At 35.6% G+C, this 13,281-nt stretch overlaps 1 protein-coding gene and 1 pseudogene across 2 annotated transcripts in view; both read left to right on the forward strand.

The window, feature by feature from the left end:
• Nucleotides 1-13,281, forward strand: part of LOC6648652 (tyrosine-protein phosphatase 69D) — a 227,419-nt gene that overhangs the window by 20,603 nt on the left and 193,535 nt on the right. The gene's annotated exons all lie outside the window — the stretch shown is intronic.
• Nucleotides 7,429-7,930, forward strand: LOC26528971 (annotated as a pseudogene).

A 13,281-nucleotide genomic window follows, 5' to 3' on the forward strand; every position in this document is an offset into this window, starting at 1 on the left:
CGGGTGCGTACCGTAGTATCACACTCGGAGTTGGGCTCGCGGCTGGGAAACTCAATAGACAACTCTAAAGTTGGATGAAAACTATCCTCTGGTAACACCATTAGACTAATTCTAGATAATTCACAAAAACTAGGATCAGAAGTATAAATCAGATCCAGAAATCTGCCAGACGTATTAGAAATCGAATTCATCTGGGCCAACGAAAGCTCAAGCAGACCATCAATAAAATCGTGACACCCAGAGGGCAGCAACGTTTTGCTACCATTAAGTGTTGACTAAGTTATAGTGGGCAGGTTAAAGTCCCCAAGGACAATTAATGAGTCTCTGTCAGAAAGTAGTTCAAGTATAAATTTAATAGATTCTAAGTTTAGTAAGTAGGTTGGCCATTCCGATTGGGGCGGAATGTAAGAACAGGTAATAAAAATGGAAAAACGAGTAAAAGATACCTTAACGCATATGAATTCGATACTACTTGAGACAGGTATTGTTATCAGACCCGATGATAGGGCGGAATCTACAGCAATAAGAACTCCACCACCCCTACGATCAGTACGATCACGTCTAAAAATATTCAAATTAGAGGGTAAAACTGTGGCGTCAAAAACGTCAGGTTTTAACCAAGTCTCAGTAAAAACAATTAGGTCAAAGTCAAAAGACAGACTATCTACAAAGAGTTTAGTAAGTTTAGTATTAAGGCCTCTAACATTCTGATAGCCGACAGAGAAGGAAGTTGTTAGTTTTTTAGATAGGGAGCTTAAAAAAAAACACATCCGTTTTCCTCGAGAGCGTTGATGACCATTACATTGTAATGGTGACTTTACTTTTTTTCTGCTTCATAATTGCCAAATTTAGAGCGAGCAATATAATAGTAGTGAAGGATCTTTCTTTGCAGGAAACTTAAACTATTGCTAGAAGGTTTTAAGTGCTCTCCAACTGTAAGTCAAAATGCATTAAAAGAAGCAAAAATATCAGAAACACGTTGCCGAAAGCTTTAAATCTCGACAAAATTAGAAAAAAGAATAGTGCGAGTTTCAAGACTTCGTCCCTTTGCGTCTGCTGTGGTGATCCAGGAAGAGCTTGAAGTGCCGGCCATTGAGGCGAGAGTTAACACACTAAATCACTTGAACACTCGCCCTCGGAAAGTTCCGCTTCTTTCACAGAAGAACATAAAAACAAAAACAGATTAAATACTCAAAATGCCACTTAAATTGGCTTGTAGAATTGCAACATACTCTGGTCAGATAAGCCGAAAATTGTGGTTGAAAATTTGTGGTGCGACGTTAAGAATGGAGTAGCTGCTGCAAAATCAACCATTATAAGTCCTTGGCCTGCCATAAAAAGTACATGAAAAGCCATAACACCAGAAAGGTGCCAGAAATTGATAGATCCGTACTGGGGAACAATGGAGATGCCACTAATTATTAATGGGCTGACATGAAATTGGCCTTGATTTTAAAACTATTTCCCTGGAATAAAATTCTATACTTTAAAATTTTGTGCTCTTGAAAATATGTGCTACTATTTATGATTTTGCTCGTCTCAATTTAGCACCATTGACACCAAATCTTCATTATTTTCGAAAGATCATACTATTTTCTTTATTTTAGAACAATAAACGTTTGATGTACTTCAACATTACATACAACATATATACATTTCACTCGGTGCAAAGGACAGCTGTGTTTTTTTTTTGCACTTATCAAATTAAATTTTTTTCTCGCGATTAAAAACTTTTATATAACTTACAAACTCATTATCAGTTTTATTTTAGCATCCGAATCTTATTTTCATTTCGATATTTCTTTCATAATATGCATCATATCGAATCTTGAACAATTTCAATGTAAATAAATTAAAACTTACAACCAGGGTTTGATATTGCTACGAAATCGTACGTACGTAGTATTTTTTTTTGCTCTCGCTACCGCTCCCGTTTTTAACGAGAGCAGGAGCAGAGTCAAAGGCGAACTACGAAAAATAAATGCTATACTCTTCTATAGTTTTTGACGTTTAAAAAAGCTATAGCAATAGCAATAGCAATAGCAAAAAATAAAACGAATTTTCATACGTAGCCGTAGTTCAAAACCTAGAGCGAAATGAGAGCAAATGAAATATTTTATTTTTTTTTGGTACTGCTCTCATCATATTTATTTTTGTGTCAGAACTGGTCAGTATATTCTTATACACATATTTTGTTACCTTTAAAATTTTATTTATTCCTTTTTTACATTGAATTAAATTTTGTTATCAAAATGGTTGTCTGATTATATTCTTTGTTGGTTGTGTGACAATGCGGTTCACGTTAAGTGTGCAGGTTACACAGGCAGAATCGAGGAGTCTATTGCTAGCATCTGCTATGGATGTGATGCTTGCCGGGAGGTCGAGAATGAGATGCGCTCATTTATAAGATGGACTAGAAACAGTTTTGACACTTTGAGGGCAGATTTTACCAAACTCCAAGCTGAGTTTACTGCGGTAGAGACTCAGTTTAGATGCCAATCGCTTATGAATGAGTCTCCAAAACGTAAAAGCCCCAATCCTTGGTGCGTGTCGCTTTCTGTAGATCTCTCTTATCGTCCCCGACCGGTCTCTTGCACCATCTACTCCTAATTTGCAGCCATTGATATCGTTTAAAAGCCCGGTGGTGAATGCGGTTAATGAGGTATTACCGGTATCACCTAGGAATAATTTCTTAAAAACGGTGCCAATTGTAGTGTCCGATTCGTCCGAGCAATTATCCATTCCAATGGAAATTGCCGATAGTTCTAAAAGTATCGAGGTGACTTGTCCAACGTTGCTGCTGCGGCTGACGCTTCGGGACCGCGGCCTCTCGTTGGCATACCACCAAAGAAACATATATTTGTTTCTAGGCTAGACCCTGTTGTCACATCTGATGATGTAATAGCCTATATTCGGAAGAAAGTTAACGTCTCGAATATTGCGGAGGAAAAGTTTAAATTTTCTTACTCTCGGGACATTTTGTCCATTAAAATGAGTGTTTCTGGCAATATCTTTGACATTATATGTCGTGAAGATTTTTGGCCGAAGCATATACATAATAGTTAAGGAATATACTGTAAAGAAGAAAAATCGGCAACCGATTCGCTTGCCAACAATTAACACTATTCCTGCTACATCAGCATCTGCTGGTGTGTCAAAAAACTAGCTTCGTCCCTTATCCTGGGTTACCAGAACGTTAGAGGACTGAAAAATAAACTTCCTAATCTCTATGTAGATAGTCTTTTTTTTGAACATAACATTCTAACTTTTACGGAAACGTAGCTAAAACCTGATATTGCTGATGCATTGGTTTTTCCCACAAACTTTTCTATTTTCAGACGTGACCGGATTTCTCGCATAGGTGGTGGCGTTCTGATAGCTGTGGATGCTGCTTTATCATCTGAAATGATTCAATTTTCTAGTACCCAGGAGATTGAGTTTGTCGGTGTTAAAGTAAATTTTAAATCTTTCAATGCTTTCATTACTTGTTCCTATATTCCACCATTGTCAGACATGGTGGTATATTTAAATCATTTAGAGGCAATTCAGTTTGTCTCCTCTTTAGTTTCGAGCCAAGACATGCTCATAGTTGTAGGTGATTTTAATTTACCCGCTTTAGCATGGTCACTAACAGATGAATCTACCACGTTGCTGCCCTCTTTGTCACATGACTTTATTGATGGCCTTCTAGGCTTATCTTTATCCCAAGTCAATCCTGTCTTAAATTCTAATGGAAAATCGTTAGATCTTATTTTTGTATTGGATTCTTCTTATTGTGAGGTTTCTAGGATCGAACCATTTGTTCTTCCAGAAGACAAATTTCATCCTACATTAAATTTAAAAATTGATTTGCCCTTGCTTTCACCATTACTTCGTTCAAATGAGTTACCTCTAACTAGGTGCTTTCGTAAGACTGACTTTGCCAGCCTCAATGAAAATATTACTACTACCGATTGGTCTTATCTGTACAATTGTAGAGATATGAACTGTTCGTTTTTTTATGATACTCTGAATTCACTCTTTGATATTTGTGTGCCTCTTGGTAGGCTAGAGCGGGTTAACAAACCTCCCTAGTTCTCTCGTGGTTATCCAATTTGAAAAATGTGAAGACACGATATTATAAGAAGTTTAAAAACACGTCGTTCATCAGATTATGCTCTGTATACAGTCTCTCGTTCAAAATTCACGATGCTTAATACACAATGCTATAAGAATTATCTTCAGTGGTGTAAGCTTCAGTTTTCTTCTGACCCTAAACAATTTTATAATTTTGTTAATTCTAAACGTAAGACCTCTGTGCACCCATCCTTTTTGAGCATTTCAAAATAAAAAAGCGAGCACTGATCAGTCAATTGCCGATATGTTTGCGAGTTTTTTCAAAACAACTTATTCCTCAACGGAATATCAAGCAAGTCCGTATCCTTATCATTAAAAAAAAACTAATTGCATTTTCAATCCAGTGATTGATGAAAGTTCTCTTCTTAGCGAACTTAAACTAGTTAAACCTGTTTATTCTCCGGGGCCAGATGGTCTTCCTGGATGTGTACTCAGGTTCTGTGCAAACGCATTATGTAAACCCATTTTAAGATTGTTTCTATTGTCTGTCGAATCTTCCTCTTTTCCATCTATTTGGAAGGAGTCGTATATCATTCATCTGCATGAAAATGGCAAAAAGTCAGCCTTATACGCAACCAAACATTCCCGGTGGAGTTTTATATGCACAAGGTGACAGCTATACCCCGACTCAGCCAATGTGGTCAGGGAAGAGTTGCAAGCAATGCTACGTCCAAAATATATTCAGCGGTTTCGTTTTAGATTATTGAAAAGTATAGAGCGAAGTGAAGTGACAGAAAGATGAGGAGAGATAAGGTGAGACAGGTTGTTAAAAGATTGGCAAAGAACACGAAAAGAGAGTAGTTAGTGAGACATCTACTAAGGTGAATAAGAAAAAAAAAACTTCTTGTCCGAAGTGCGGAACACAAAAATATAGTAGTCAATTAGTAGATATGACTTAATCATTTATTAGTTTATGGAGAAAGAGAATGCCAAATACGAGCCTACGGTTGTAAAGTGAAGAAGATTAATAAGAAGTTTGTCAGAATAAAAAGGTAGGCGAAGACTCGGGTCTCAATTATGACCGCGTAACGCGATTCAATACTACGCTGGTGAACATTGAGGGTTCCACACTGGCGAGCAATATTCTAGAGTATGGCGAACTAACGAAGTGTATAAAACCTTTGCTACGTACGATTTATCAAATTCTTTGGCCCAACGTCTTATGAAGGCAAGAAGAATGCATGCTTTATTAACAATTAAAAATATATAAAAATTAAACGAAAGTTTTTGGACAAAAATTACGTCTAAGTTTTTAAATGATGTGATACACAATCTAACAGATCAGACTTAATAGAATAATGAGGTAGGAACGGAGACAAACGACTGAATGTCATAAAAGATCACTTTGAGGCATTAAGGTGTAGTGTATTAACGTGTCACCAATCAGAAAATGCATCGAGATCTGATTGCAAGTACTTCTGGAAACAAGGATCATTGTAGGATTAACAAATCTTGACGTGGTCCGCAAACATGAGCAGGCATGAATGAACCAAGGCTAAGGGCAAATCATTTATAAACAGGGTAAATAACAGTGGCCCCAGGATGTTAAGTTTCGTAAGAATCGAAAGCCTTACTAAAGTCGAAAAACTATAAGTGTCACTTGATATAAAGAATAACAAAGATATAGGGAAATCGGAAAAATTTCAAACATGCAGCTAGGAATTTTAGGCCGGGTACGAAGGAAGTTCTCATAAGATAGGCTGATAAACTGGAGATAATGCACTCTTCAGTTATACTAGAAAAAGCACAATTTAAATGTGGGATTGGGAAGGCATAGTATGTGGGAGGTGAAGCAGTAGTGGAATAAGTCGACTAAAAGAATTTAGCAAGCATTAAGTCATTAAGTCTGAAGGTGGAACGCAGTAGGGTAGAGCGTCGTTTAGAATTAACAAAGTTGTAAAATCGTTTGAGGTTTTGATAAAATTCACGCCTACGCGCACGATATACATAGGGGAGAGTGGGGCTAATCGGCGCATGGGGCAATCCGGCGCAGTCAAATTATCTTGAAATATAATAGCACGATCCAAAAAGTGATAAGTGTCCTAAGATCGCATTTTGGTAGGCTATATTTGGATCATAAACTTAGACGTATCCAATTCGTAGTATCCGAAATTTTTGGGATTATGTAATTTTTAACCTCAAAAATCAATTTTTTTTTCGTTTTTTTGGTTGTTTTTTTGGTTTTAAAAACATTGAATAAATTTTTAATTTTGATAGATGTTAACTAAAATAGGTTCCGACATGTATTAACTTATGCTGTGCACTTCGTTTTTTTTTTTAATTCACACGTTTTTAAAATATTTAGTTTAAAATGCTAAATCTAAGGGTGGGGCAAAGTGGCGCACTAGTTGAAATTTAAATATGGCGTTTTAAAATCATAACTATATTTGAATAAAAGTCCGATATATAAACTAATTATTGATAAAAACAGTACATTTGCCAGAATCAGCTGGATCAGAATACTATATCATATAGCTAATGGTAGCTAATGGACAAACGATGAAATGAACAATTATAATTAAAAGCCAATCAACATTTTTGGTGAAAAAAAAGTTATTTTATAAAACAAGTTTTTTAATATTAAGCTATATTTAGTTTTTTTTTTTTTAAATCGGTTTTTTTTTTATATAAAAAACTTGTAAAACAACGATGCGCCACATTGCCCCGCTATTTTTGACAACGCCAATTTGGGGTGTGTACGAAAAAACCGCTACAGCTTTGTAACGGTAAATTATATCGAATCGTATCTTTGAACAATAGTTCGGCAATGAATTAACCTTTCATTTAAGTGCTCATATGAGAGGATACGAGCATCCGATCAGGATATATGAAGGGTTAAAAAAAAATACGCCGATTAGCCCCACTCTCCCCTAATTATTGTATCATTGACTATTTAAAAAACAGAATTGAGATTTCGCTACACAATAAATTGCATAGTCAAGTCGCTACTTAATGTTGCGGGGATTAGATAGCCTACGGGTGAACCAGACCGGGGTACTGGAGAAACGGTAGAGACATTCTCATAAGAAACGCATTTATCAATTAGACAAATAAGAGCGAAGTAGAAAAAATTCGAGGCACAATCTATATTACAGCACTTAAATAGAAATGACCAATCAAAAAAGGAAATAAGGTTGTTAAGAAGATTGAAATTTGAAATTTTACGAAAACATCTACGACGAGAAACTGAGATGTTATTCAATGAATTAGTAACGGATTAGTAATTGGAAGAAATAATAACTTCAATTGTTAACACCCTGTTAATGATATATAATGATAACTTCAATTGTTAACACCCTGTTAAGGATCTTCAGGATTCACAAGGGGCTGTGTGTTAGATACCGAAAACTTTTCATGTCAAAAATCAGGCTATCAAAATGGGTCGTATGCACGCTCCTGGCAAGGATATTTCCCAATCCGCTCTACCTTATCGTCATCATGGCTGAAGCTGAACTCTGAAGATGTTAGGAGGCAGATTAAGAAGTTGGGCAAGAAGGTTTGACCCCTTTCAAAATTGGTATCATCCTGCGTGACTCCCATGGTATTGCACAGGTGCGTTTCGTGAATGGCAACAAATCCGATATCCCAGAAGATCTGTAACACATGATCAAGAAGGCTGTTGTCATCCTCAAGCAATTGGAACGCAAGGACAAGGACGGCAAGTTCCGTTTGATTTTGGTCGAATCCAGAATTCACCGTCTAGCCTGCTACTACAAGACAAGGAGCGTTCTGCCACCAAACTGGATATACGAATCGAGCACCGGCTCTGCTCTGGTTGCGTAAGGCACAGCTGCTATCGAGCCGAACATGGTATTTGATAGTTGTTAGTTTGTTTTAAAAATAAATTATCCTCTTTTACCATGTATAACAACAATAAGAAAAATATCAAATAAACACACCCAACCCGAAATAACAGTGGGATGCGAGACAAAAACAAGATCAAGGATTTTTTTTTAGAAGAGTTAATCCTCTAATGCTGTTTTCTAAACTATTTTTAAAGTAAATAAAGGCTTCTAAACTCAAAAATGAAATCAGAAAAAATCTAGAAGTTTTCGTTTAGCTGCCAGGTGCAAAAAAGGTAATAAGTGTCTCAAGGCACTCTTGGGCATCTGAGCGTAAAAAAAAGTATTGAATAGAAATTTTAAATTTATTTATTCGTATGGTATATTTTGAAACAATTTTTTGTTGAAGTGCAGCATAAATAGATTTTTTATTTAAATTTCTGCAAAACACTACATGCAGCAGATCATATTACACGCGCGAAAAAACACATGCTTTGTGTTTATTAAGAAAAAAAGTACCGTTAAAAGCTTTGGAGACCTTTTAAAGATTTTTTCTAAATATCTGGTTTTTTCTAAATATTGTGGTGTGATTTATTAACGATCAAAAAATATTTGAATGGCCAGAAAGCTCTAAGTTTTTTTCTAAATTAAATAATAAAATAAGTGTCTGAAGACACTTTTGAGCGTTAGAGGGTTAAGTAAACAATTCAATTGGTATAGCGGACATTCATGTAGGCTATCAAAAAAACATGTTAAGACGAAATAATTAAGTAAGAGAGATTATCATCAACCACCCAAGAAATATAAGGCAAGTTAAAATCACCTAAGACTATAAGGAAATCAAGACCTTCAAGACGATTGAAAATGGTTGTAATGGTAGTCGGAGTAATACAAGAACAAGGAAACAAGAATAAGCTAAAGATAGAACATGTAACATGGCGCAAATAAACTCAACAACTAAGGACAGAACAATCGGCTCAACATCAGAACACAGATTCGAGTTGACAGCAATGAATACTCGTGAGAGAAGCTAAACACAAGCACAAAGATGAGAGAACAAAACAGTAGCTCTGATAGCGTCAAGCAAAACACACCGGCAAAAGCGTAAACGAACTAAGCACAATTAATTGAGAAAACAGTAAAAATTGATAAACAATCAGGAGCAATCAAAAACACGACAGATCAGAACCTTTTTTATAAAAAAGACATACTTTAAAATTTAAAATATTTTCTCACCTGGTGCATGGCATACGAAAGTCAGCGAGACAACTTACTTACTTCATTTAAATTATCATCAGATTTGATGAACACACCTATTATTCTGGCCAACTGAAAAAGTGGGTATATTACGAATTATGGTCAAAATATTTGTTAAGGCTGGTAATTATTACTGGAAATGACGTATTTTATAATAATACTACACTTATCATTGGAAATCAGTTTTCTGATCGTAGAACTTGCCACATAGTTTTAAAATAGGCAGTTCTCGAGTTCTGAGGCCGACACTTATTAATTTGTCCATGAGTGTATATTTGCTTACCGTGGTGAGCAAATCAAATGCAAATTAATAAAATCAGTAATTTTATAATACAAACGGCAAAATCACGAACAGTGACTTTTCTCATTAGCTTCGATCGGTGGAAAATAGTGACTTTCATTAATATCGTTGTTATTTCCTATGCTAAGATTGTAGGCCGTTGTTTCGCAAACATTAGCATTTTTAGATAAAACGTTTTTCCACTTTGATGGCTATAGGTAAGAAAAGAATTACCAAAAAGGTGCGAGGGTATGCAAACTTTGACGCCTTCGATGTTAGCACCGGCCCTCTGGTTTTATTTTGATCTTTCACTACAATCAATCAAAAAAAAAAGTGACGCGATTATAATGCATTCGCATTATTGATAAATTATCGGTTTTTCTTTGCCCACTTTCCGTTCGACATGGAACAAGAGGATTTACATTGTACCCAAAAACAAGATACCAAGAGATCAAGAGAAGTTGAAAAGTTGAGAGCAAATGTAGTTTTCAACTGTAAATAGAAAAAAACAAAGAAAAAATTTGTTTATTTAATTTTCAAAAATTTTTAAAGTCTGTCCGTTCGACATGGTATGTGCGAAATATTACAAAAGTGTTGTGTATATAACTGAACTCTTTGAATCTAGGACGCGACAAATGTTTTTAAAATTACTTATTCTAATGACCCACGTTTTTGGGGGTTACAAATTATAAAAGGACGCGACAATTGTTTTTAAAATTACTTATTCTAATGACCCACGTTTTTGGGGGTTACAAATTATAAAAGGACGCGACAATTGTTTTTAAAATTACTTATTCTAATGACCCACGTTTTCGGGGGTAAAAAATTATTTATATTTCATGCTCAGCGTTTGTTACTTGATAACGCGCCGTTTTTATAATATTAAGTGTTTTTCACAGAGTGTGGATGGATGCATGTTTTGTTTGGTTTTAAACAATACTTGACATATGAAACTTTGTGACTTATTATACCCTTGCAGAGGTTATTATAAAATTGGTCAGATGTTTGTAACGCACAGAAGGAGACGTTTTCGACCCCATAAAGTATATATATTCTTGATCAGCATGAGAAGCTGAGTTGATATAGCCATGTCCGTCTGTCCGTCCGTCTGTGCGTATGCGTTTTACTCAGCCGTCTTAAGAGCTATCGGTCTGAAATTTTGTTTCGGGGTTTTTTATTACCCGGGAAAAATAAAGTATGAAATTCATAAGGATCGGACCACTATATCATATAGCTCTAGAAGAACTAGAAGAAACATTTTCATAAAAATCGGAGTATGCTATGAAATTTACATATGTGACTGTAAAATAATTGTAAAATAGAGAGTAAAATTGTTATACCCTTGCAAAAAGGGTATATTAATTTTGGTCAAAAGTGTGCAACGCATAGAAGGAAGCATTTCCGACCATATAAAGTATATATATTCTTGATCAGCACGACGAGACGAGTTCAAATCGCCATGTCCGTCCGTCCGTCCGTCCGTCCGTCCGTCCGTCCGTCTGGATCAACGCAAACTCCTCCTAGACCGTAAGAGCTACAGAGTTGAAATTTTGCATGTAGGCTTGTATATACTGCAGGCGTTGTATATCTCGGATTCAGCCGGATCGGATCACTATATCATATAGCTCCCATACAAATGGCAAAGTCACGAACAGTGACTTTTCTTAATAACTTCGTTATTTTCTGAGCTATGATCATGAAATTTAATATTGTTGAGTTAATTACACATATAAACGACTATGCCAAATTTGATCAAGATCGGGTGACTATATCATATAGCTCCCATAGGAACGATCTTTCGAAAACAGTGACTTTTGTCAATAACTTCGTTACTTTTGACGCGATTGCTTTCAAATTAAACATTTGTTAGTTTAATATATCTGTTAATGACTGTTTTGAATTTGATAAAGATCGGGTTACTATATCATATAGCTCCCATAGGAACGATCGGTTGAAAACAGTGACTTTTGTCAATAACTTCGTTACTTTTGAAGCAATTGTCATAAACATTTATATTTCTCAGTTTACCATAACTATTAATGACTGTGCCAAATTTGATTAAGATCGGGCGACTATATCATATAGCTTCCATAGAAACAATCGGTGGTGAACAGTGACTTTGATCAATATCCTCGTTATTTTCTAAGCCGTTTTTTCGCAAATATTAGACCTTTTACACAAAAAACTTGCAAGGGTATACAAACTTTGACGCGGTCAAAGTTAGCCCCGGCCCTCTGGTTTTTTTTTTTTTTTTTCTTTCTCGTTTTGTTTGTATATTGATGAATTGAGTCGCAGAAAACAAATTTTGAACATGTAAAATTATTATTACCAAAGACTGCAAGGGTATATAAACTTCGGCTTAGCCGATCTTACAAGGGGAACTTCAGGTATGCGAATCACCGATTTGTATGAATTTTGGATATGTTGTAGAATACCCCGTCATTTGAAGCTGTGTGAAATATTTCGGCGCACTATTCTATATTTTCCTAATAAATCGGCTTTAAAGTTATAGCTTTGGTGACTTATAAGTAAAACGCCGAGTGGTCTACAAGCAGCTCTACGGTGTAAGGGGTAGAGGTCCTGCCTAAAATCGACGGAACTCTGGTTCAACCCCCGCCCGAAACTAGTTAGATTTAGGTTTTCATTTTTTTTTTTTCTTTTTTAATAATTATTTTTTTTTAATAGCGAAATAGGTATTTTGATGATTTGTAATTGGAAACATTTTTTATGTATGTTGAAATTATTGTAGATTATTATTAACTATTATTAACTTGTACGCTTAAGGTAATACCAGCTATACGCACGCCAATATGTACTGTATTTTTTAGGCAAGTTTAAAATATGATAAAGCGGATGCAAAACTCCTTAACGCTTATAGAAGAAAATCGAGAAATTTCATCAAAAGAAGACTGCACTAAAGTAAAAACCCCGTCAAAGGCGGGGCAATTCCACTTGTCATCTCTGATATTGAAGGGAATGCTCAAGTATGCATGGTTCGCTTCAGATTAGAAAGTGGTTTTCCAAAATTTTTATTTCGTTTGTTTCCTTAATTAAAATTGGTTTAAAGTTGGTATGTTTTTGCACAAAAGCATTATTTAAACATGTTCATAGTCTTGAGCAAATATACATACGGGTATCATGTTTTTATGATTTATATCACAACAAAAAATGTGAAGGCAGAAGTTAATTAGTCTATTTTGCGTCTATATTTTATTTATGTTTTTGTAAAGGCATAAAAATGAATCCAATCAAAAATCATCAAAAGACCTATAACGTTATTAGACCAAAATAATTATTGAAAAAGCAAAAAAAAATGAAAACCCAAAACTAACTAGTTTCGGGCGGGGGTTGAACCAGAGTTTCGTCGATTTTAGGCAGTACCTCTACGCCTTACACCGTCGAGCTGCTTGTAGACCACTCGGCGTTTTACTTATAAGTCACCAAAGCTATAACTTTAAAGCCGATTTATTAGGAAAATATAGAATAGTGCGCCGAAATATTTCACACAGCTTCAAATGACGGGGTATTCTACAACATATCCAAAATTCATACAAATCGGTGATTCGCATACCTGAAGCGCCCCTTGTTAGCTTCTTTGATATTTTTTTTTTTTTGTTTTGTTCTTTGGTGCATCTGATTTGGTAAAGCCATTTCAGATGATCACGATGTTTAGTCTTAAACACTAGGTGCTAAGTTTAGTGCAGTTGGCAAGCTGATCACCACGACGAGACGAGTTCGAATAGCCATGTCCGTCCTTCAGAATCAGCGCAAACTCCTAAACCTTTAGAGGTTCTGACGGATATGCCCATTTGTTGATCTACGCTTCTTAAACCCATGTTGGGATGA

The sequence above is a fragment of the Drosophila willistoni genome, assembly GCF_018902025.1.
Source record: "Drosophila willistoni isolate 14030-0811.24 chromosome XR unlocalized genomic scaffold, UCI_dwil_1.1 Seg106, whole genome shotgun sequence".
In the NCBI taxonomy this organism is placed as follows: domain Eukaryota; kingdom Metazoa; phylum Arthropoda; class Insecta; order Diptera; family Drosophilidae; genus Drosophila; species Drosophila willistoni.